Source organism: Nyctereutes procyonoides, unplaced genomic scaffold (assembly GCF_905146905.1).
Source record: "Nyctereutes procyonoides isolate TBG_1078 unplaced genomic scaffold, NYPRO_anot_genome, whole genome shotgun sequence".
NCBI classification, from domain to species: domain Eukaryota; kingdom Metazoa; phylum Chordata; class Mammalia; order Carnivora; family Canidae; genus Nyctereutes; species Nyctereutes procyonoides.
In genome coordinates, this window is record NW_026575051.1 from 37,205,135 (window position 1) to 37,232,514 (window position 27,380).

At 36.2% G+C, this 27,380-nt stretch overlaps 1 protein-coding gene and 1 pseudogene across 3 annotated transcripts in view; one reads left to right on the top strand and one right to left on the bottom strand.

Annotated features, from left to right (window-relative positions):
• FILIP1 (filamin A interacting protein 1) overlaps nucleotides 1-21,351 on the bottom strand; it is a 180,863-nt gene extending 159,512 nt beyond the window's left edge. For all 3 annotated transcript variants that reach the window (XM_055330662.1, XM_055330661.1, XM_055330660.1), the window contains exon 1: nucleotides 20,985-21,351. The gene's annotated coding sequence lies outside the window, so the exon portion shown is untranslated. The remainder of the gene's footprint in view (nucleotides 1-20,984) is intronic.
• Nucleotides 1-27,380, top strand: part of LOC129512385 (high mobility group protein B1-like) — a 68,966-nt pseudogene that overhangs the window by 12,758 nt on the left and 28,828 nt on the right.

The following is a 27,380-nucleotide window of genomic DNA, read 5'->3' on the forward strand; positions in this document are numbered from 1 at the left end:
GTGATTAAATTTCAGAAAGGTCTTAATAAGGACAAAGGATTTATGGTACTTTACCTTCTTTTATGTAAGTTAAGAATACAGGAATTGAAGAGCTTGAAGACTGCTGTGTGGAGCAGGGCCTCCAGAAGCTTTCCCAGCGATTGCCCCAAATTTCCCAGTCTTTAACCCCTCTAAAGGTGCCAAGCTCTTTTCGGGTCATTTAACATGCTTCCTTTGCTATATCTAAAGGTATTTTAACCCTCTTGCTTTCACTCCCTTGCCTTAGGAATATAAAGTGTAATTACAAAGATAGGGAAGTATTGGAATGATTGTAGAGAAAGGAAAAATAAAAACACAGCCTAAAGACTGAACTTGGCAATGTGCTATTTCTCCAATCTTTCAAGTCAGAGGTGTACATGTATGTCCACACATATGGTTACTGACAACTCTGGCATGTTTCTGAGTTTACTGACAGATCAGGTGAATGGAAAAACTGTCAGTTTTCCAGGTTCAACACTGGCCAACCAGTCTAAGTCCCAAGCCTGCTTGATATATATTTCTGCAATCACTATATTTATAACAATACTGGTTGGTATTTAAGAGTGCATAATGCTGCATAGCAAGTAAAAAAAAAATACCATCTTGGAGAATATATCTGTTCTTCTAAGTTTATTAAAATACCAAGAGCCATTCCTATCTTTTTAAAAACAACAATATGTTCTCAGAACATTTTATTACCAACTTCATTACTTGGTAAAGAAGAATTTCATATGACTTATTTACTGAGCATTTGGAATAACTAAACATATTTACATTTATATCTATATCTCAAAAATATTTATTGTTAAAATATTACAGGCACTGCAAGGAAGCTTACCAACTTGGTACTAGAAGAACTGCTTGGGTTTGTAGTTAATTTTAATAAGGTGTTTTTTTCCCCACTAAACCCATAACAAAATTACTTTTTTCTTAGCAAAACATATTTCTGATAGAGTATTTGACATGATAACTAAATCGTATATGATCTCTATATTTGTCAAAATTTGAAAAATGTCCTATCATTTCTATAGTCAACAACACCAAAAAGTGAGCATCCTGGACTTGGTGAAAGGTAAAAATTGCTTTTGAAAAAAAAAAAATGTGTTATAATTAACCAAACTTACCAAGTGAGAGAAAAATTCAGCTGGTTGTTATGGTAACTTTCAAGTGCTAACATATATATCCTGCAATTTTTGAGGGGCAGTTGGCCACAATTTTGTTCACAAAGTGAAAAAACTGTGAAGGAGAAAACTTCTCAAAGTAGGACAGTTCAAGTCAGAGCATTAACACCATTTACATGAGATAAACTGAGATAAGCCCACTTTCCCACTGACAGAATAGATATAGCTTCCATTCGTTTCATGAGAATATTAAGGTAAATGACTAACAAACACAAAATACTAGAAAAGTTGATATGTTATCTCTCTTCTATGCTTTCTATGGAGGTAAGCTTGGTGGGGATCTGTCATATTCTAAAATACTCAATTCTTAAGTATTTGTATCAAAAGTAGTTGAATTGAATTTCATATTTATTGAGTATTCACTCCACATCGTTTAGCCAATATGTCAAGATTGTGGGGAACACAAAGGAGGTATATCTCTGCCTTCAAGAGCCTCCAGTGAGATAAGAAGACAAAACAGTACATTGAAAATAAGCAAACAAAAAGGTATAAAATAAGTGCTAAACAGAAAATAATTACTTGCCAAAATGTATAGACCAGACAATAAGTGCCCTCATGGAACGAAGAGAACAATGGAGTTAGAAAGTCTCATTTACTAGGAGGAAAGTGTGAGGTACCTGCTTTTGTTTTCTTATTAGACTTTGAATGATGAAAAACGCTTAAAGAGATACAAATACCAAAAAAGTCTTGTTCTGATACCTTTGTCAGGCAAGTCTCATGTGGTGCCAAGGGCCCACTGGAAACTAAGTTAAAACTATGCATATTTAGTATTTAAAGAAAATATCATTGTTAGAATGTGATAGAATACCCTGGTAGGATTTAAAAGAAGACGGAATTCAATTAGAAGAAAAGAAATTGCCTAAAGTATTCTGTTTCTGTTTCAGGAAGTTCTGAATACCAATAGAGATCAGACCAGTAAAAGAAATGTGCTACCCAGAATTCTCAACCTGGGGCAATTCCACCCCTCAGGGAATGTTTGGCAATGTCTAAATACATTTTTGGTGGTCACAACTTAGACTAGGAAGGGCTACTGTTATCTAGTGGATGGACGCTAACGATTCATAAAGATAAACATCCTAAAACTCACAGAACAGGTCCCCACAACAAAGAATTATCCAGTACAAAATGTCAATTATGTTGTGGTTGAGAAACCCTGAGTTAGACTACCAAAGCCAGTAAATAGTGAGACTTTCTACCACAATTCATGCAGCAAAATAGGCTAAATAAAGGTGAAAAATAATGCTAAAGTTATAGAGGATGGAATCCTAGGAAAATCTAAATTTAGATTATAGCCTTCATGTGTTACTAACATTATAATTCTAGTATCAAAGAAGGCATTTGAGGGCATTAAAAACAAATACTTTGTCAAAGTTGCATAACCTAAATCTAATCATGAGGAAACATGAGACAGACCCAGAATGAGGAGACATTCTACAAAATAAATGGCCTGTAATTTTCAAAAGTGTCAAGGAAGAACTAGGGGAATGTTCCAGAATTAAGCGAAAGAGTCACAACTAAATGCAGTATGTAATTCAGAAATAAATCCTTTTGCTATAGAAGACATTGCTGAGACAACTGGGAAACTTGAATGAGTCCTGAGGATTAGATGGTAGTAATGTATCAACGTCAATCTCCTATCTTGATGTTTATGTCATAGTTATGTAAGAGAATAGCCTTGTTTGTGGCAATGAACACACCAAAGAATTAGGGGTGATGGGACATCAGGTTTGAAACTTACCCTCCAATGGTTCAGGGGAAAAAAAAAACTACTTTTCTGTAAGGTCATGATTATATCAAATTTTTAAAAAAATAAACAAAACAAATATATTTTAGAGAAAGATAAATGTTCATGCATTTTCTAGCCAAGAATTTTTTTTATTTAAAAATAAAGCAATGTATAGCAATTTAAAAACATGGTTTGAGGGCAGCCCTGGTGGCTCAGCGGTTTAGCGCCGCCTTTGGCCCAGAGCGTGATCCTGGAGTCCTGGGATCGAGTCCTATGTCAGCGTCCCTGCATGGAGCCTGCTTCTCCCTCTGCCTGCCTCTCCCTCTCTGTGTGTGTGTGTGTCTCTAAATAAAAACTTAAAAAAAATAAAAATAGGGATCCCTGGGTGGCGCAGCGGTTTGGCGCCTGCCTTTAGCCCAGGGCGCGATCCTGGAGACCCGGGATCGAATCCCACGTCAGGCTCCCGGTGCATGGAGCCTGCTTCTCCCTCTGCCTGTGTCTCTGCCTCTCTCTCTCTCTCTGTATGACTATCGTAAATAAATAATAAAAAATAAATAAATAAATAAATAAATAAATAAATAAATAAATATATAGCTTGATTGCAGCTCAGGTCATGATCTCAGCTTTGGGCTCTGCACTCAATGGGGAGACTGCTTGAGATTCTATCTCCCTTTCCCTCTGCTTCTCTCCATTCCCATGCATGTTTTCTCTCTCTCATGCTCTCTCAGATAAATAAATCTTTTTAAAAAAATTAGAAAATAAAAAATAAAAATAAAAATATAGCAAATTAGTTTGATTTGGGACAACATATAACAATCCCTCCAAATCTATATGATAACCTTTCAAATCTTTCATGGAAAAAGATAGGTTATACATACATACATATATGCAATTTTGGCATTATGACCTCCAGATAAAACCTTATTGCATTTTGAATTTAAATAAAATATTTCTGGGTAGCCCAGGTGGCTCAGCGGTTTGGTGCCACTTTCAGCCCAGGGCGTGATCCTGGAGACCCAGGATCAAGTCCCACGTCGGGCTCCCTGCATGGAGCCTGCTTCTTCCTCTTCCTGTGTCCCTGTGTCTGTGCTTCTCTCTCTGTGTGTGTCTCTCATGAATAAATAAATAAAGTCTTTAAAAAATAATAAAATAAAATATTTCTTATCTATTTGGCCATATGAACTAATCCATTAAACCATTTTCAAATGACCAATTCTTTCTTATTAAATATATTATTATTCTCCATTTACCATTCTGCTTAATTGGGCTATTAAATAGAAAAAACACATAGACAATTGCTTCTATAGTTAGGTCCAAATCATACACAGCATAGGAGATTATATGTAACCTTTAGTTTGGTTTGAACCAAATTAAACAAATAAATCAACCACTCTCAATGAGGATACTAAATTGGGTTTAAAAAAAGTAATTTTACACCATCATTATATAGAATATTCAAGAATATTTTAGAAAATTATATTTAATACACAGTGTATACATATTTTAAACATACAGTTTATAATGGCCTTTTAAATACAGCACTTAGGAAAATTTGGGGGAATTTAGCTGAGGATTTTATGTACCCAAGATTCTGACCTTTTTCTGAGCATACAGATATCCCTTATAATCATGGTACTCTCACCACATTCTTCCAATCTCTTAATGTAGAAAAGGTAGGAAATTCCAGAACAGAAAAACAAGTATAAAAAACTGAGAAAAGGGGTACCTGGCTTACTCAGTCCATAGAGCATGCAACTCTTGAGGGTTATGAGTTTAAGTCCCACTTTGGGTATTGGGCTTATTTAAAAAATGAGAAGATAGTCAAGTCAGACCATCTTCCAGTTCCAAAGCATCTAATCTGACCTCCATACTGAGTGGTAATTTGTACTTCAAACTCTGCTCTGTTGTACATCAATCTAGAAGAAATGGCAGGTCCCTCCCCCAAGGTGCATATTTCTCAGAGAATGATTGGGGTTAACAGTTTTAACTGGAAACTGAAAATAAGTCTTGAGGTTGAAGATTAATTATTGGTAACAAATTATTGTGTGAATAATAATTTTTATCTATGACATTAATAAAAGTATCTTGGTTTCTATAGCTTTCATGTATATTAATGTTGAAGGATGCTCTATGACTGGCTTAGCAGAAGAAATAACAGAAAGGTTCTCAAAGGAAGAAAAAGAGGAGAGAATGAGGAATAAGCCCAAGAAAGCATGGAAAGTTGACTAGAACTCTCTGAAGGAGAAGGCCCTCGTGTGAAGGAGAGGGCAAAACCCACACATATCAAGACCTAAACCCAGATGGAAAGAGAAGAAGAAGAAGAAACAATTCCCATAATCACAGTGAGTATATAAGAAAGCATATAAAGAATGATAAGAAGCAGAGACAAGAGAATATCCTTGGCTTGGATGTTTAAAGAACAGAGGGCTACAAATGGACAATGTGGTGAACTCATTGAATAATGCATTGTTAAATTACTTGATCTAGCAATCACCAATACAAGTTGGAAATAATGTACAATTGTTGCTATTATGCACACTTGCATTCTTTTCTAAAATAGATTTTATTTATTTATTTATTCATGAGAGACACACAGAGAGGCAGAGACATAGGCAGAGGGAGAAGCAGGCTGCCTGAGGGGAGCCTGATGCAGGACTCAATCTCAGGACCCTGGGATCATGACCTGAGCCAAAGGCAGACGCTCAACAACTGAGTCACCTAGGTACCCCACACTTACATTCTAATTAGCAGAATTATATACATAAACCTACCTCAAAGATACTGCAAGTTCCATTCCAGATCACTACAATAAAGCAAGTATCGCACAATAAAGCAAGTCAAATCAATTATTTGGTTTCCCAGTGCATATAAAAGTTCTGTTTACACTATACTGCTATCTATTAAGTGTACAAGGGCATTATGTCTTTAAAAATGTACATAATTTAAAATATTTTGTTGCTAAAAAATGCTAACCATCATATGAGCTTTTAATGAACCATTATCCCTGATCACAGATCACCATAACAAACATGCTAAAAAATAAAAAGGTTTGAAATATTGTGAGAATTATCAAATGTGACATAAAGACATGAAGTGAGCAGATGCTGTTGGGAAAAAAAACCGGCACCAATAGACTTGCTTAACATAGGATTACCACAAACCTTCAATTTCTAAAAAAAAAAAAAAAAAAAAAAACCAGTATCTGTGAAAAACAAAGTGAGCAAGGTGAAGTGCAATAACACATACACCTATTATGTCTGGTCTCATTCCTCTTTATCAGTGGGTATGAAGGAAATAAAGGAAACTCTTTAGTTAAGTCCCATGTATGAAAAAGAATACCTGGAAGGACAATCAAAGTAATGAATGAGCTCCACTGCTCATCTCAGTGCATCTTGCAGGACCAAACAACAAAGGATGATCTAAATAATCAGCTTAGTTTAAAATGTTTAGTGCCTACCTTCACTCAATGTAACTTTTCAGGAATGACTTCTTCCAAAAAATGACTTCCCAAAAGAAAGAATAAGAATGCTAGCATACAAGGACATCACTGCTCCCTACCCACTCACAAAATGTCCCTGCTTTCAGACCAGGGGGAAGCAGCTAGGCATTGTTCACAGTATGTACCACCCTCATGAGACCCCTCAGAGGACGCAAGCACACCACACACCATTCTGTAACTAGCCTCCCTCAATCTCCTGGAATGAGAGATAGAATTGATGAGTAGTACGTTGCTGATGTTCTGAAAAGCCCAATATGTGGAGGTGCCAGCGGCACGATGAGACAGAGAAATCCTGAGCTCTTATACAACAATTATTCTGGGAAATAATCCAAAATGGGTCATGTTCCAAATTCCAGGAAGATATGCTACACAATACTGTGCCTCATCTGTGAATTCATATACCTGACTTAATAAGCTACCTGACTTTGAGATGGTCAAACTTTCTGAGTCTCTGCTTCACTCTCTCGTAAAACCATAATCAAAGGTAAGGAATTCCTTGCTCTCTTCCCCGATTTCATCCACTTGCTACTTGGTCCCTCATCCTTATAATCTAGTCAGAAGTGTGTCTATTTTGGTTATCAGTTTAGGTTTTGATGATAACATTTCTCAGGAAATGCACTGCCATCAAGATATACTCAGCACTTCAATGATAGGCAAAATGGACTATGCAGACTTGTTTCAAAAACTCTTAATGGAGCAAGGTCTCTCCTAGGAAAGCCTATCAAGCACTGAGGAAGAAGTATGTGCACTTTTTTTTTTTAAATAAAGGCCTCTAGGTCTGCCAAACTTTTAGAAGTAACTAGACAATATTTGAGAACAATAGGAGGAAGAGAAACAATGCATTCTCAAAAGCATCACATGTGTTTTGACTCTTCTATTTTTCAAAATGGAAGTGACCTTATTTTTCTTCTGATTATAAGGATTTTTACCACATATTGTCTAATTGCTTTTCAGGAAGCTTGCCCTCGTTGATTTTCCCACCAGCAGCATATAGCATCTATTTCCTCACATCCTTGCCACACATTGGATTCTTTAGAGTTTTGTTTGTTGAAATACTACTTTCTTTGAATTTGAATTTGTAATTATCAGTGAGGTTAGTTTTTCACACATTTATTATAAATTCTTTATCTATGTCATTTGTCCCCTTTTCTGTTGTTGTATCTCTTTTGTTTTATTCATTTAAAAGAGCTCTTTATATTAAGAATAGTTGTCCTTATTTTTGTCAAAAGAATTTTTGTCTAGTTTGCTGTTTGTATTTGGTTCATAAGATAGGTTTTTTTCTGTGTAAAAGTTTTCAGTTTTTTATAGAAGCATATATTTTAGTCTTGTTTTACTGCGTTTTTGTCTTTTTAGGAAGATCTCCCCCCCCATTTATCTATTTATCTTTCAGTATATCAGTTTCCTTTTTTACACATATTTTTGGTACATCTAGTATATTTTGGTATAAGAGATGATGTAGAGATTTAATTTCTTTTTTTTTCCCAGTTATTTAAACCTGTGTTGAAAAATCCATATTTTCTCCCCTGATTTGAAATGCCTCTCCTTCCCAACACTAACTTCTTTTATGTAGGTGTCTATTTTTCTGGTCTTTCTATTATTTTCCCTTAATCTCCCCATTGGATATGAACTGATTCTGACACCACTACCAAAGTGTTTTAATGAGTGTGGTTTCAAAATTTATTTTAATATGTGGAAAGGCAATCCTCCCAACTTACACTTCAAAAATTTCCTGGCTATTCACTTAGGTTTCTTGCAACAGCAGCAGTTAGGCACTTTAAGTGAAGTGTTGAATATATGTAAGTATTTTTCAAAGTATACAAGTTTGTGAAAGTCCTAACACAAATAATTTTATAGGAAGTAGTCATCACCCCCTTTTAGATACATGAAGAGTGGTCATGTTTTTGAAAGAATACTCAGAGTGTGGTGAGGGTCAAGAATTTTCTAGCCTACAAGATGCATATTTGGATGGCTCATTATGACTACTACAGATTTAAGTTTAATAAAAATGAATGTATATAGTGCATCCTCTTCATCACATTATTCTTTTAAAAAAATTAACATTAGCATGTAACTAAAGAATGTAATTTATGAGCTGCCCACCATTTGTAAAGCTATGTGGACTTGTTGCAACAAATCAGATATTCGAAAGTTTTAATCACATTCATTTCTGCTGCATTCCCTTAGATCTTGTTTGCCAGGCCCTCTCTTGTTTTCAGCCTCAATAGTCCCTCTTTCTTACAGCAAGAGTCACTTCAACCCATCTATAATCACTAAACCAATCACTGACCACTCAAAACCAGGAGGGTGTTCCCACAATACCATTTACTCACTAGTCACATGGCACAGAAATTGCCATTGTTTTTACCTGCAGCATCTCTTAGAGGGTAGAGATCATATAATATTCACTACTGTATCCCAATCCCTAGTTCAGTGCCTTATACATATGAATCTAAATAAATACTTAGTGAATGGGTAAATGCTACATACTACATGTGAAGCAGGAGGGACACAAAATGCCCTAGCACGGTACTCTCACATTTAGCATATCTTAGTTGTTCTGACATTGCATTACAATTTTGGCATCTCATTCCTAGCCTTTAGGACTACTCCTCCAGAATGATCCTGTCCCTGAATCCCACCCCTCTACTCTCCTCCCTGGTCCTGCTAACAGGCTTGCCTGAATGCTGGCTCTCAGCCTGTCAGAGACAGCCATGCTCCTACCTGCCTGCCAGGACATTCCATACCCTTATGTTAGACCTTCAGATGTCCACTGCTAATTTGGACCACTCTTTATCATCTAATCCCATACCATTTGGATCCCATGTTCTACCCTGCTTCCAGTTCAGCACCTCTAGTCCCTCTTCCAACTACATACACAGGCCTTGCCTGATTGAGTCCAAAACATGTTTTTCGAGATGAGCAGACTGAATAGATCTCACTCTATAATCAGTTCCTTTCACACAGCCCAAATCCTCTTAAATTCTCACACAGCGCTAGTGTTAGTACTGTCAAAGTCCAACTCCTATAAAAGTGTCTGGGAACAGAAATTAAAGTAATCCAGACATAAATCAAGCTGTAAGATTTTAACCATGCATTCACACTATGTGGAAAAACAAGAACTCTGATTTTTCCTCTAATCTCTCTCTCAAAAGGACAAAATTCTTCACTTTCTGAGAAACCACAAGTCACTTTCATCTGGTTTTCTCCCTTGTCCTCTCCTCTGTTTGAGCTCAGCATTTCACGTGTTCTTTTTGGTGAGATTCCATCGCAATACATCACCAGGAACACATGTGTTCCACTGGGACTTTATTCCCTGGAAGATGTGAATGGTGATGTAAATAACAGCATCATTGGAATTTGGGGGAAGTGATGCAGGAAATAAAGCTATGGTGAAATTAAGACAAAATCAAGCAACTATAATCAATATTTCCTTTGGGGAGTAATGTGGGTAGTATTGGTGCTAATAGGGAACTTTAAGGGTATTCATCAGCTGGAGCTGTCAGCAGACACATTTATTAAATGGCAGCTGTTGCTTTACCACTTGTAGGGGAGTGTAATAATCCTAACTTCAAAATAGATTTCTGAGGATGAGAACATTTCCAGCTAATAAACCACAATAAGAGCCTGGTTACTTTTTTTTTTCCATAAGTTTTGCAGTACATGAGTGAAAAGATGAGGGGCAAATATTTGTGATTACACATATCAATAGTTGTCTATATTTTTTTAAGTAATCACTACATCCCATGTGGGGCTCAAACTCGCAACCCTGAGATCAAGAATCACATGCTCTACCAACTGAGCAGCCAGGTGCCCCATTATACCACTATATTTAAAGTAAGAATTATAGTCTGTTATTGGAAATATATCTTGCTAATCACAGCTACAGTCCAGCTTCCACTCAGTTATGTGTTGGTTATTCTCTGATACTCTAATGGACATTGTAAATGTTTGCTGATTTTTAACTTGTATTATTCTAAAAGCAATATGTAACTAATAGGTTAAAAGAATACTGAAAAGCAGAGAGATAATCACCCATGGTCACTGATTGTTATTCCCATATTTATAAAAAAATTATGTTCAATCCAATCAATGAAAATTTGTTAGTAATGTTTGCTTTCTCAATTCCAAGATAATTATTTTTTTCAGTTCCATGACATTTAATAGATTCAACTTAACACTTACTAGCACTTATTTTGTGCAATGTGATTCTAAAAATCATCCCAAATCATATCTGAATCTATCATGTAAATTCTAAAAATTTACACATAATATTAATAAGAATAATTATAAACTCTCACTTTTTCTTTAGTTTCTATTGCTTAGAATAATCCATGTTACAGGATCTGCCATTGGTGATTTTCATCTTGGAAAGGTATGATTTAATGAGACAATGCATGTAGATTTTCCCCTAGGTGTAAAAATGCTGCTCTGTAGAATTTCAAACTTACAGAATCAATCAGAAAATTAATTCCATACATGCTGCCTACTATAAATTCTATACATGCTGCCTACTTTAAAAGTCTGCAGGGTACTTGACCCACTGGCCATGGGACCAGTCAGTTCCATGGAACAGACCAGCTTGTTTCCAATGCACCTGCTGGAAGAAGTAAAGTAATTAATCCCTTCCTGTTGTTGCTGATATATGAGAAGTTAAGGGATGGTATGTAAGTCCAGATAGGGGAATCCCAGGGAAATTAGTGAATCCAGCCAAAGTCACAGGACTAGGGGTAAAGTCAAAGGTCTAAACAGGAGACTAGAGTTTGTGGTTAGAATTTTCACTGAGATTCAAAAAACAAATAGATGTGCCCAAAAGTAAGGCAAAAGATATTGTATCAGTCCACAAGGGAAAATAAAGAGAGTGTATAGAAACAAATTCACTGGGGAAATGGAACACCTTGAAACAGTGTTTAAGAGAACAGGTTGCTTCCATTTGGCTCACTTAGTGGGAAAATAGAGAAAGCAAGGACCCAGTCTTTAGTCAAACAGAGATCTCACTTAGTTATCAGAGCATTAAAGCCAGCTGCCACACACCCCTGATGCTGAAAGAGGAAAGCAGCTACCAATCAACACCTTATATTCTCAGTTAGGGGATCCCTGGGTGGCACAGCGGTTTGGCGCCTGCCTTTGGCCCAGGGCGCGATCCTGGAGACCCGGGATCAAATCCCACGTCAGGCTCCCAGTGCATGGAGCCTGCTTCTCCCTCTGCCTATGTCTCTGCCTCTCTCTCTCTCTCTCTCTCACTGTGTGCCTATCATAAATAAAAATAAATAAAAAATTATTTAAAAAAATATTCTCAGTTAGCTCCAGAACATCAAAGCAATGAAGAGATTATGAGTACAAACTGAGGAGTCTAATTGCCTGACTCCAATCTCAGATCTGCCACATGCTTGTTGGGGAAACTTAGACAATTCCTTCAGCCTTTTTATCTGTAAAATGTAGAGTATATGAATATCTGCCTTGTGAGGTTACTAGTGCCTAATACATAGAAAGCACTCATTAAATATTAGCTACTTTATTGTTTATAATGATCACGTGGTAAAAAGGGTAATAGACTGGAATTTAACTTCTGACTTCTCTTCATCTTAGTACTATCTTCTTTTAAGAGATGAGGTTGTACTAGATAACTGATTCACAATCCTGAATGCACATTAAAGTCTCATAAATGATTCCAAAAGAGATCAACACTTGGACACCGAGTCAGATCAACTTGAATCAAAAGCTCTGGGGCATAGCTCCAGGCATCTGAATTTTTAGAGTGTCTCTGGTGATGCTGATGCACAAGGAGTGTTGAGAACCACAAGACTAGATTATCTGATAATTCCAAGTGAGCTCAGAGTTCAGTTTCCTGCTGGGCATGGATGGCTCCAAGACCAAACCTATATAATCATCAACAGTGTGAGACTCAGAGCCCCCATTCCTGCTTGAAATCAGACCAGGTACAGAAGTACCAAGAGAACCAGGAGCTCTTACAGATAACTCTTGCATTAATATGATTAATTCTTAATATCTCCCACTTAAGAAGCCATATCAGTTTTGTTGCCAAGAGAGATTTAGAATAACTGAATGAGAAAAAAGAAAAAAAAAAAAAACTTCCAGAAGCCAACAGTCCTTTGTCTTCAATGGATAGAACATCAATCCTTTTCCTCCTTGGATACTGTTGCACCTTTTTACATAAAGATAAGAGATGACACAAGGGAAATTCTGAGTTTATTTGTTGGAAGGAAATCAGGAGAGATCATGTGAATAAAACAGAGGGCCTTCATGAAATATATCACTACCTTTATTTTGGATTAAATAAATCTATGTCACAGAGCAAAGAGTATATTTGCTTCTGGAAGATGTTTAGCCTGTCAGGTAAGCAATAGGATAAGTCCTGTGTATTTACCAGTAGTGAATGTGTATGTTGGGGGGGGGGGGAAGTTCAAGGTATGCTAATATTTTTTTGACAAGATACTGTTTTCAATTCATAGAATAAAATTTTTCAGAGGATCAAGATTCATTCTGCTATGTGCTCACTTCACATGAAACATTCATGTTCCTAGGATTTCAGTCCCATCACCTGGGATATTTGATAGAGTATTTATGGACACTAGCATTAAAAAAAAGCAAAGCATTATGTGCTCCATCAAAATTTTATTAGAACTTCTCTCCTTTTACTTCAGATAATCCAAAAGTTAAATGCCACACATGTAAACAGAAACTCAAAAATTTTAATTATATCCAAATGATCAGACATTTAGCATCATTAATTGTCACTCTTGGTTAATAAAGATAAAAGAATTAAATAAAATAGTTCATGCTATCGATCTACAGTAGCAAACTACTGGCTATAAGTATCAGGTAATTTCCTTAAGCAATAGCAAACTCTCTGCTTTTTCCTGAAGAAACAAGTTGCTGCCAGATTGACAACTCACTACCTAAACAAAATTTGGGGGAGCCTAAGAGAGCTCCTACATGTAATGAGACCCTCTATCCCCTTCTTCATTGCTTCCTCCAACCAATAAAAATGCACCACACTACCAAAGACTTCTTCAAGAAACACTGTTACCAGCACCTGGAATAAGTATTTTGTAGGACTCCCTTTTGAACCCACTTTAACAAACTGAATTCTAATGTCCAAAGTAGAGATCTACAGAGCATTTTGAATGTTACAACAGAAGGTAAGGTTCAGAGTTGTCAACAGAGGCAACAAGGAGACCAAAAGCCCAATGGTATCAAATGATTTGGCTATAAGAGCAGTCATAATAACTCATAAAAGTAAATAAATAAATAAATAAGTAAGTAAATAAGTAAATAAAATAAAGCAAATGCTCCATGTTACCCTCTCCCAGGGAATCAACTCAGCAATGTAGAAACCAAGAACCATGGGCACCCGGGTGGCTCAGTCAATTAAGCATCCAACTCTTGATTTGGGCTCAGGTCATAATCTCCGTGTTGTGAGATCAAGCTCCGTGGGATTCTCTCTCTCTCCCTCTCCTTCTGCCCTTCTCCCTCCAAAAACGAACCATATTGCCCCAACAAAAACTATGAAAGAATAATAACTTCTACATTCCAGTACCCAAGCTTGGCTCCTTGAACAACTGCCTACATTACAAGAAAGTGGTTGAAAATATAGGCTAACTAAGGTCAAACTGCCTGGGTTTTAATGTTCAACCTACCAGTGGGCATGTTACCATCTACCAGCCTCATTTTTCTAATCCATAAAATAGTGATAAAATTAATGTCTCATTGGGTTATTGTAAGAAATAAATAAAATCATCCAGGTAAAGTACTTGGCACAATGCCTGGCACAGAATAATCTCCAGTATATGCTACCTAGTATTATCATCATCTATAGATACTAAATAATTATATATAGCTATATAAATTATATAACATATTATATAGGTGATATGTATTATATATAGTTATTATTATATTATGTATTATATCATCTATAAGAATTGGGATTCAGATGCACAGTAATTGGTAGGAACTCCTGGTATGTTGGGCAATGATCTCCAAAATGAATGGCATATAGAAGGTGGGGATATATGACCAAAAGTTGAGAAGCCCCTGAGGAGTGAACTCTACCAATGCAGTTGGCTTCCTTAGGCACCAGAACAAATAACAGGTTGTGACCAAAGCAGTTGGTTTGGGGATGCCCAAACCAGAAGATGCTATCTATCAAGACAACATGTGAAAGTTGAGCTTGTGTGTAAGGCCCCTCCCTAATCCAAATACCAGGCTGCCCAAGCATGTATCACTTACTAAACAGTTATTGAAACACAAAGAGCCTTGAATATCTCCAGTGTCACATTTCAAGACTTACAGAATAATTAGGAAAAATCTGAGCTGGCAAAACTCTTCCCAGCTCACCCTGGCAAGCAGACCATCTTTGTTTTCCAGTAGTGTGTGTTGTCGTCACAGTAACTGTGAGGCTCCAAATACAGGCCCAGGCCGTCATTTCCTCATGGACTTAGGCTACCACACTGAAATAGCATTATGAACTCAGCAATGCCTCTTCCTTTCCTGTTTTGCTGTGGTACCTCAAAGAAGCAGGCCCTAAAATGAGTTACTTAAGACATAAGTATATTAAAGAGATATAAAAAAAATCCTTTTATCACTATTACCATATCACCTATGACTCGTGTGTGTGCGCATGCACACAAACCTTATTTTTACAAAGATCTTTTAGATAAACAAGGCAAGTTGGCAGTAATTTGATTGTCTTGGTGATGTCAACAGTCTACTGTTTTTAATCAAATTGTCTTTTGGCTTTAAATCTTCAGCAAATCATTTTTTTTAATTTTTTTTATTTATTTATGATAGTCACACAGGGAGAGAGAGAGAGGCAGAGACATAGGAAGAGGGAGAAGCAGGCTCCATGCACCGGGAGCCCAACATGGGATTCGATCCCGGGTCTCCAGGATCGCGCCCTGGGCCAAAGGCAGGCGCCAAACTGCTGCGCCACCCAGGGATCCCAGCAAATCATTTTTTAAAGAATGCATTTGGCCAACTCTGCTGAGTTCATTTCATGGATTTCCTACACCTTTTCTTTACAAAGATAAGCAGCAGATAATTCATTTCTTCAAAGTAACTTGGGAAGATTGCTGTTACAATTGTTGCAAAAGCTTAAAAAAAAAAGACTATATTCAAGGGTAGACATATAAGATCTTTGGCCAGTGAAGTAACAATTATCATGTTCATTTATGTTTTGGTAAAGGAGGTAAGCGACAGAATTTAAGCAAGAAAAGAGAAAAATCCCTGAACCTTAAGAGTTCAATTAAAATCAGATCACTTGAGATAAATCCTGCATTTGCTTTAAAATGCTCTAGTCTGTCCTTCACAAACCTCCGAAACACATAAATCACCCAATATTATGCACATTGACACCATTTCCCAAAAAGGAAAAGCAACGCCAACCTTCTTTTGACTTTTCAGTGCTGCTGTGGCTTAAGCAAAGCTCTCAGGGACTGGGGTGCTGGTTAACGTCCTGTTACTTCATTTCTGCTGGGAGTTTCTTATGTTCTGCAATCAGCTGGTTAGCAGCCAGCTAGGGCTGCTCAATTCATGTTTGACTTTTCTTATTCTAAGTTCTTCCATAACTCCTGCCTTGCCTTTGAAAGCAAACTGCCTCAGCTATTGCCACAGGAAAAGTAGAACTCTGCCTGTAGCCTCTTCCTTTCTCTGATTAGCCAAAGAGTAGGAATGACCATTTAAGGAAAAAGAAGAGAACCCAATATATTTTCACCCTAAAGCCGTGATAATGTATCCTGTAAAACCAGGGAAAGTTCTTTTTTATTTTTTTCTTTTCTTCCTTCTCTCTTTCCATAGCAAGGCTTTCATTAAAGAACGACAACTCTAAATCTCAGTTTGCCTTATCTTTTAAAAATTTATCCTTTCGATTGGGAAAAATAAAGCAAATGGTCAGGTCAAAGCCATAACTACCCGGCATAAGGTTTGTTAGCGCTAAAGCTACTAAGAAACTTCCCTGTTTATAAGAGTGTTTGAAATATTTTTGTTAAATTAAATGCATAGTAGAGTAGTAAGTGCCCTATAATACACACACATCTTTGTGACATAACAGCATTTTTGTTTGTTTGTTTGTTTGCCTTGGAATATACTTTCTTGTCGTGTTTAAGAAGAATGAATAGGACTAAGGATGATGAGCAAGAATTCATTTCTATTTGGTAAGGTTAAAGCCAGCGTGAGATGACCTTTTTTGGTCTTTTCATTTTTATCTGTTACTAGGTTAATAAAACAAAACAAAACATCTAAAGGAAGAAATAAAGAGTAATAAAATTAATAGTATATTTTCTATAGAGGAGGAAATCTCCACTGCCATACATTACCCAATGTTGTAGGCTATAAAAGAGACAGCCAAGCATAATACATAAACACACTTTATCTCCAAGTGCAAATATAGAAACCATAGAACAGTCTATGCTTTGGGTGATTTTTTAGCCTTTTTAGTAATGATTCTATAAGACAGCAGACTGCTGAGTGATAAGGGAGGGTTTGAAACATAAATTCCATACTAAATTATTGGCTGGCGTTCAAACTATGTGTGCTTAGAGTACCCAGCAGCAAAGTATGTCCCAAACAGGATTCCAAATTTAAACAATACATTCTTCTGCCTTTCCTATGATCTATGAACTTGAGTTCACAGGCTATCTGTATCTAAGAATTTTGTGTGCAAGAAAGATTAAAATAAACTGAAAACTCCATTTAGGATGTGATAATAAAGCAATAATAGCTTAAATTTATTGAAAAGTCTACCAGGCAACTGAGTTTTATTAACTCATTTAATCTTCCAAACCACTCTTTGAGGAAGATAGTATTATTATTCTCATTTTACAGATGAGGAAACTGAGGCACAGAGAGTAATTTGCCCAGGGTCACAGTGAGTGGAGATCTGAATCCAGGCCATCTGGCCTGCCTATGCTGCTAGCCTTCCTTGCCTCCTCCTTCATACCAATACCCTTGTTGTATTTTCAACTCAGATTTAAGGAAACAAAATATATTGCATTAGCTTATCTTTCTATTGCTATATATATATATTAAAAATAATTAATGTATAAATGAATCTATGTTGCAGTCTTTCAGATGTCATATTTCTAACAAACTGTTACCAATATCCTCTCTTAAATCTCTCTGCTGAAATAGATCTCAACCTAAGGTTTCCCCCTCACTTCCTAAGGTGATACTTTCCTAAAACCCACATGTATAGAGAAATAAAATAAGACAAGCTCTGTAAAATCCTATTTCTTAGGGCACCTGTTTTATATGAAGAAATGTTCATCTCCCAAAAAAGAAAAATGCATGAGTTTAGACTGTGTATTTTCCCAATTTTCACTTCTAACAAATGAATTAAAAATATAACTATAGGAAAACCACCACTAAGTGAATATATTGAATATTTCACAAATTTCATTGGGAAAAATCCTATGATTCTCACTAAATACTTTTAGAAGTAACCTCCTTGGCTATCTTAAAATATAAAAAGAATACCTTTCTTTTGGTGGACACAAAAATTGCTTCAAAATCATAATTCATGTTTTATTTCACACAGTAAGGCTATAGGTTTCCTAAGTGGTTAAAAATAAATCTGAGAAATGTCTCTATTTTTAAATATCTAGGGGAAAAAAGAAAGAGGGATCATAATATGGTATATAAATATTTTAATGTTCTGGGCCAGATTGTAATCCATGATGGCCCACAAATAAAAGGAGCCATGACTTAAATAAACAGAACCAAATTAAATCTGATACCAAAAGACGATAAAAGTTATATGAGTTATAACATTTAGGTGGGCAGATGCATACACAGGACAAGCATGTATATATACAGTCTTTATATATACTTCTTTCTAGTTCGTTCTCAAGAGGTACATCATCTCCACAATCAGGTACATGAGCATAGTTAGAATTACTTGTAACTTTTCCGTGCATATTGAACTATGAAGACGTGCCTTGAGCAATTTTTGAGATAAAAAGTTACACACATAACAGTTGCTCTTCTTGATTTTATACATACTTACACACATAACAGTTGCTCTTCTTGATTTTATACTTACTTACACTTTTTCTCATGCACTCATCAACAGAAATCTAGAGCCAAAAATGTTAGTAGGACAGCCACTGTGTGCATGGCAATAAAAAGCCCTAAAACCAAGTGGTGCTTAGGACAATGCTTTGCACCTAATTGCTTCATTAAATTGTTCTGAATTTAAAGATGTAAACCCTGTCCCCAAATACCTCAATTCTAATAGAGCACCAAACTGTCTAAAAAGGAATCGCTTCTAAAAAGGTATGGTCAGGGAATCATTGTGAAAGTAGAAGGCACTGATTGGGCTTTAAAGAGCAGATAAGGTCTCTACACAGGGAAGGAGAGGAAAAGTATTCCAGGCAGGGGGAATGAAACAGGCCGAGGTGTAGCTTTGAAATGTGCCCTGTGCATGTGTTTGGAGAATGGCCCAAAATCTGAAATATCTGAAGCAGAAGGACACTTGTTGTTGAGTAGTGGGAGCTGAAACTGGAAAAGTTAAGTATGTGCCAGATGATGGAAGGTCTTCAAAATACCCAGCTTAGGTGTTTGGCAGCAACCAGGAGTCCCAGAAGATAACGGAAGAGTAGAGACACAAGTAAAGCAATGTTTTAGGAAAATTAACCCTGTGGTCATTGGCAATATAGTTTGGATGGCAATGAGGGGGTCATCGGAGAGCCGCACTGTTACAATCCAGACTGAGAGTGAAGGGAAGAGGCCTCAGTGTGGTAGGAGATACAGCAATGGAATCTAACAACCCTTATGATGAAGGGGAAAGGGTAGATTGCAAATAACACAGACGTGAATTTGAGTAAACAAGAGAACAGAATCTATATGGTTCACGGTGGGTTTGATTGTTCGTATACTGGAGGGAAGCACATGGTCTAACCGCGCTAGTTTTGATTCTCAGAGGTAAATTTACAGCCATGGAGACAATGATAATCAAAAATCGATTCATCAGAAAACATGGCTTTCACCCAGGGCCAAATGCTGTATTCAGTTACTTAACACTGTCCTACTGACTCCAAAAGAAATTACATGCCTAGAACTAATGGCATACTTTGGCCTTACACATACATTTGTAAGCCAACAATGTGACCATTCCTAAGATAAAAACAAGAAAAATGTAAAGCATGTAGTTCTGACTTTTCAGAACTTTTTCAAGATGAAGATACTTCATCTCCAGTAAAGTACCAGGAGTTTCATTCCCTGATACCAAGGTCACCAAAGTGCATTTTGCACTGTCCTTGTATACATTCATTATATATGATTAGTTTCATTTACTTCAGAAAATGATCATGCAGTCAGAACTAGGAAGCACTGTACATACTGAAATGTACGTACGATTTCATTTTCCTGCACATTTGATATATTAGCTTTAATTACTTTTTCTTAAAATAGGAACATTTACTGAAAGGGGCTGACACATTCTTATTTGTCAACAACAACCTGTTCAAAACTGGTCCTAGGTAAATTCTTTAAGTTGACAAAACAGACTCAAATAACTCCTTTTAAAATGTGCATCTGTATCTTCTTATATATTATCCTTAGATTATCCATTCAAATTGTCATATTCATCTAAAGGAACAGGCTTCTTATGCAACTCTAGCCCAACTATAGACACCTGGTATCAGTAACATATCCTAACATTCAGCCAGAACTTTTGTCAGAATCAATGTGATATCAATCACTAAGCGATTCTGATAAAATTGCATGGCAACGCACGGAAGGGGGAGACAATATACCAACAGATAAAGGAGGGTTTCCTTCACGCTATAATATTCACATACATATATATACAATTTTAATACAAAGTTTTTTTTCTAATAAATTCTGTTTCAATTTTAAAAATCAGGATCTGTTTTATCTATACACAAGCAATTACTCCATTTATTTTTTTCTAAATCACAAAAAAACATTCTCCCAAACAGTTTATATTCAACAACTGTGAAAGTAGGGATTTAATAGCAGCTGTATTTTGTGCCTAGTCAGAAGCACTTGGGGTGATTCTAATGTAACCAGGTCAGAACCAGCACAAGGTGTACCAGTGTAATCAGAGAATCAGGCAAAGGGAGAAGCAGATAGCAGCAAGTCTTAAGTACAGCAACACAAATACCATACAGGACTTTCCTCTCATTTACCACACAAGCTGCTCAGCTACTTTCAGTAAATGAACGTTACTTTGCTTCCAGGGAAAAAAATCTCTTTCGTTGTTTAGCCATCTTAATTGTGAAAGGAACCATGAAGTTGTCCTTTGCCATATTTCTGTTACCTGCCCAAGAATGATAACTTGGCAGAAATATTTTGATGGCTATTAAAACATTGTAACAAGCTTTGTGTTTAAAAAGGAACTGGTATAATTCCGAGAGAGATGTTACTGATTCTTTAAAAATAATCCACAATGATTATGATAATTCCTTAAATGTGTTATCACATAGTGGAAACAGTAAGAATCAAAGGAAACTGACAACACAGAATCTTAAGGAAGCAGAAATTTCTTAAGAGAGTAAATAGTTATTTATTTTGGTCTTACCTGACGGCAGCTTGTTTAACCAAGGGTATGTCCTTTATGGAGGTAGTTTATCCTTTGAAGAACCCAGTGGCTTGTCCCACAACCCCAGAGAGACTGGAGTCCTGGAAAACTATCCAGCCCAAAAAGAATACAGAGGAAAAAGCTTTTCCCACTTTCTTTCCTAGGACTAGCCAACAGCTGAAGTCATGCAGGAAACTGAGTAGAGGGAAGGGAAAAGCAGCTTCTTCTCCCTGAAATCCCGATCAGCAGAAATTGGAGGCTGTTGTAGATCTCCCACCCAGACTTTTGTTTAAAAGTTTTTTCAACTGTTGCTAGGTGTTGTTGGGTTCTGAGATTAGGTTTCTCGTCTTCTGCTCCCTTCACAACACTGTCGGAGCAATGACTTTGTTGAGGAGCTGAGCTCGCGCGTGCTATATTTAACCAGTGTTCTCAGCAAGTCAAGCCTGTCAACAGCTGAGAAGTTTGGAGCCGGCTTTACTCAGTTCCTCGGCAGCTGGGTTATCAGTGGCTACAGCTCTGCTCACCCTGTAAAAGAGTGTAGGGGAACCGGCAGACCCTTTGAAGGACACAGAGGTAATTATTACTTGAAGCTCTTAAAACGGATTGTGATTTGGGACTTTAAATCTGAAGAAGAAAGAGCAGCAGTTGTCTAGAGCAGAGCAATTTACCGATGCAATATTTTTCTCAATTAGGCATTCTCTGATAAACGTTCCTTAATTAAAAAAAAAAAAGGCCTTTTGAAAATGTACCATGACTGTTGGGAAAATTCACAGAAAGAGGTCATTCTGGACAGTTTTTTACATTGGTGTGTTACTTTCATAGCTAGATGACTTACCCTGTCATATCAGACTTGACCAGCTTGTATATCTGAATGTTACTAAAATCAGGTTAACAGAAAGGAATACCTGTAATATCACGTTTTTGAATGGAATTAGGGTGGGGTTTTTTTTGAGCCACCCAGGTGCCCCTAAATTTTTTATTTTAACTTCCATATTATTAACAGTGTTAGTTTTGGGTGTACAATATAGCAATTAAACAATTTTTTATTTAAAAATTCAATTAATTAATTAATTCAATGCAATTAATTAACATGTAATGTATTAGTGGTCTCAGAGGTAGAGGCCAGTGATTCATCAGTCTTATACCCAGTGCTTATTACATCACATGCCCTCCTTAGTGTCCATCACCCAGTTACCTCATCCCACCCCACACCCCCTCCAGCAACCCTCAGTTTGTTTCCTATGACTAAGAGTCTCTTATGGTTTGTCTCCCTCTCCAATTTCACCTTATTCTATTTTTCCTTCCCTACCCATACGATTCTCTGTCTTTTTTCTTAAATTCCACATATAGGTGAAATCATATGATAATTGTCTTTCTCTGATTATTTCATTTAGCATAATATCCTCTGGTCCATCCACATCATTGCAAATGGCAAGATTTCATTTTTTGATGGCTGAGTATTATTCCATTTTACATATATACCACATCTTCTTTATCCATTCATCTTTCAATGGACATCAGAGCTCTTTCCATAGTTTGGCTATTGTGGGCATCGTTGCTATGAACATTGGGGTGTAGGTGCCCCTTTGGATCACTATATTTGTATCTTTGAGGTAAATACTCAGTAGTGCAGTTGCTGTGTCATAGCTCTATTTTCAACTTTTTGAGGGACCTCCATACTGTTTTCTAGAGTGGCTGCACCAGCTTGCATTTCCACCAACAGTGCAAGAGGGCTCCCCCTTTTTTTGAAGGTTCCCCTTTTTTAATGGAATAAGGTTAAAAAGGAAAATCTTAGCATTCTCATTCAGGTCATTCATTCAAAGTAAGAAGTGGAGAACACTCAGAAAAACCAGGACTTGAAACACCTCTGATTGTTGACAGCCTCACTTCATCATTAACCCTCCAGGCTCCAAAACCAGAGACGGGTCACTCCTATCCTGAACTCTCACATGAAGACTGTGTCAAGATATTTTATTTGCTTTATTTTATATCATCATGAATGAATCTGCCAAGAGTAAGACTTATGGGGGGAAAAGTGTGTTTAACTAGTTTTGGGGACTATCTTATTGCATATGTGAAATTAACAGTAAGAGGAACTGAGAGAGATCCCTTTAGCCACAGGTAATAGGAAGGGACACAAACACCCCATTATTAGTTAACACACTAGAATATTGCCCTGACAAAACCTCACCAACACCATTATAAAGGTTGACCCCCTTCCCAAGATCAATTTATCAGTCTAAGGGTACTCTTTTTTTTTTTTTTTTTTGACATGTAAACTGAAGTTAGGCCAAGCAGACTTATAAAGGCATGGATTTAATATTTTAAGCATTGCATATCTATGAGAAGTGGCTTATGTACTAGATAACCTTAATGTCTCTCTGGGAAAGGCTACCACTTTTCACAAGACATAGGTGCACTTGTACATGCATGTGCATGTGTGTGCGTGTGTGTGTGTCCTTCTTTTTAAAAAAATGACCCTCACTTCCAAGATTAGCTGACCCCTCACACCTCAACCCATTAGAAAACATCTCTGTTCTCCCCATTCCAGTCACCACACTAACAGCATTCGTATCTTCCCTTTTATTTACTACTATTCATATATAAAATTGCATTTGTTCACATTCTTAGTCTTTCTGGGTCTGGGCCAAACTCGATTTTAAAAAAGACTTCTATTAAGATGAAAGTGTTCTTATGTGAAATTAACTGACTCATCTAGAACACTAATGGATCTTTTAGAAACAGTCTATTCACAGTCCCTAAAAAGTGGGTTCTGATAGGAGATGTAAGTATGTGACTGGACTAGGCCATAGTATAGAATCACCAGGAGAACTTTTAAAAAATTACAAAGGGCTGGGGTGTGGAGAAATTATTGTTTGGAAAAGGCACACACCCAATACAACATACCCCCCATGTAATAGCACCAAGTTGAGAACCATTTCACTAAAGAGGACTCCAGGAATGTAGCATTTCACTCCTATTAAAAGTTCACTTTCTAGATGTCTCCAATCCAAAATGAAGCAGAGAAGCTTGTAACCCAAGTCAAGATAACTAAGGGGAAATAATCCACTTTGTCTTTATGGGCCTAGGTAATTCCAAAAGGAGCATGATAGTTATTTCTTCTCTAACTATACAATTAGAGTTTTCAGTGTTGTTGTTTTTTTTTTCTTAATGAAAACCTAGTCTTCCCAACATTGTTTTCTGTAACACTTGGATCAGCGGTCCATTGTTGCTATTAATTTATTTTAAACAGTGTGATGACAAGCAACAGCACACAGAGTATTTTATATAATTAGATACTGTTGCTACCTTCAAATTATGTTCTTTAATTATACAAGGCATATGTGCTGTCTAACTCAGTATTCCACAATAATCAGTCTCTCTCTCTCTCTCTCTCTCTCTCTCTCTCACACACACACACACACACACACATACATATACATGCATTCTCTATCCCTCTGTATAAAGTGAATTTATTTTGAAAGCTTTCCCCCTGGGAATGATTATTCAGACAAAAGAATTTCCTACATAATCCACAGAGGAAGTACTGCCATTAAGAGCTATTAGAAATTTGTGTTTTGTATACAGTCAACAAGGAACTGATTTTTCAACACATATTGTTAATATATTACTGTTCAGCTGCATCCTTTTCCCACAGTCTGAAGTGTGAGCATTCTGAGAACATCTGATAAACTTAAAACTAAAGCTGAATTTCCCAACTTCAAGAATGAGTCATGATGAAACTTTTTAATAAGAAGATGGGTTAATAATATCAATGAGAAAAGGAGCAAATAAATTAAGTATGAGAGTTGGGACACTATTTCTACATCCATTTCTAAAACCAACTTTTACTACATTGTTCATTTAATGAAGCATAGGGATTTTTTTTAAGTTAAAAATTAATCAATCTGGCATTTGCTTCAAAGTGAAGTTAGAAGTAGAGGGTCATAAAAAGAGTTTCCAAACAAATATCTCTTTTATTGTTTATTGCCTGGATCTGAGACTTGAATATAAGCTTCCAGGTAGTAGAGAATATTTCCTGTTTATTCCTTACTGAGTAATCAAGCACCATAATAAGTGTTCAATAAATAGGAATGATTGAACGGGCAAATGAACAATATAAAGATGAAAAAATGTTAAAGCATTTTAGCCAAACCTTATGGGAAATGCTTCTCAGCTCTCTGGACAGAGTTGGGTCATTATTATTTGCATATTAAAAGTTGTAGAAAGAAATTCATAGATTGCGAATTAGTTATTTTGAATTTTGTTAAAATTTCAAAGGAAAGTTAATAGATTTTAGGATGATAGTAAAAATACTTATGTAATGCTATGTGCCAACCACAGTTCTAAGGGCTTACCATATAATTACATACTTAATTCTCACAATAACCCAATGAGACAGGCTATCCCCCATTTTATAGGCAAGAAAACTAAGGCATGGAGATATTAAGTAATTTGATCAAAGTTACATACTAATAAGTAGCAAATCAGAATTTGAACTAGAGTCTGGTTCCTAACAACATAACTGCCTCCTTACACTTAATAGTCACAGTACCCTGTTCTTGGCAGTCACTGAAGGTCAAAAGATATAGGCTTTGCTATACCTTAATAAATATGCTTTGATCAAAAAATACATTTAAAATTCTACAGCTCTGAGGCAGATAGAAAAAAAATGGCATAACTACATGATCAGCATAGTAAAATAAAAGCTCATTGGAATTGAAGTCCTGTTGAATACCAGAGAAGAGAAAATTGGACTGGAAAGAAGATAATTGCTTTGAGAAAAAAAGTGTCTATTTTTAAGCAAAGGATATGAGCTGTTCAGTATTCTCTCTAAAACAAACAATGCATGATGTTCTATGATGAATCAGTTCAGTGCCTAATGAAATTCTAAAATTACATTCTAAAAATATAATTTTGGTCTATGATTTGATAAGCAATTTTTAAATGTTTACGGGCATTCACAACCAAAACGTCTCAAAGATATAACCAACAAGAAAAAACATAAGACAATATGCAGGGGGGTGCAGGAGGAATCACTATACATTAACTAGTTCTTTGATATCAGAATAATATTGTGTTACACTTGCTATAGTCAGGTTTTACAATTTGAAAATACTTGCATTTTCCATTAATCTAGATATATTTAGATCTTACAAAACTATAAAAGAAAAAGTGCTAATACTTTGTACTATCTATATATATTCATAATAAAATAAGTATTTTGTCCTCTTGTTCACTAACAAAACACATATTATGTCACACATACATTTATTTATTCGTAGAATATTCAATTAAATCATTTATTTTCCCAACAGCTTTAGAGAAAAGAGAGTCAAGACTAAGTTTTTAGAAAGTTATAGGATAATAATATTTCTGTATTTACTTGAGCAAAGTAAGCATTTACATGCTTGTATTAGACATTAAAATGCCCACTTCCCTGTTTATGCGGTTGAAATTGGGTGACTAGAACCTAACTCTGAAAGTTATTATAGGATCATATTCTATCAATATCATAAGCATCCTACTTTGCAATAGAGTCAACTGACATTCTCCTGAGTATATTTCCTTCTTCTTTTCCTATTCCAGAGTCATCCCCCACTCTTGTTCAGTGCTCTAATTCTTAGTTGTAATGGATGACTCAATAATTTTCTACAAGGGGATGGGACATTTACTCTCCAAGAAATAGACACGGAGTTGGGAAACCAGTGATTGGGTACAGAACCATAGAGAATAATGCACTTTTCTCCATAGAGCTTATGGGTTTGCATATATACACTAGATAGATAACTCTGAAAAACAGGCTGCCTTAGAAGCACACTGGTTAAGACCTCGGATTCTGAAGTCAAGCAAAGCTAGTTTGAATTCAGACTCCGTTACTTATTACCTGTGTGAACTTAGCAAATTACTTTATTTTACCTAAGACTACTTTACCTCTTCTGTAAGGTTAATTAAAGAATTTAAGACTATTTATTATGGCCAAACACTAGAAGTTCTAGCCCAGTGCTTTTTATAATTGAATAGGTACATTGTAGTGTAGCCAGACAATGGCATGCTATCTACAGCAATAAGAATGAACAATCCAGAACTGTATATAACAATACGGATAAATCTCAAACAAAATGTTAAGTGAAAGAAGCCAGACCCAAACAAAACACCGTATGACTCCATACACACCAAGTTCAAAAACAAGCAAAATAAAATTTTGGTGTTAGAAGTCAGAATAGCAGTAACCCTTGGGAGGTGGGGACACAACTGGAAATGGGCACAAGAAAGGCTTCTTCTGTGGCATTGGTAATATTCTATTTCTTCCTGGTTATACCAATGTATTCAATTTGCAAAAATTAATCAGGTTGTGTAATTAATGATTTTTTACATTTACCAAGGTGTTTTTGT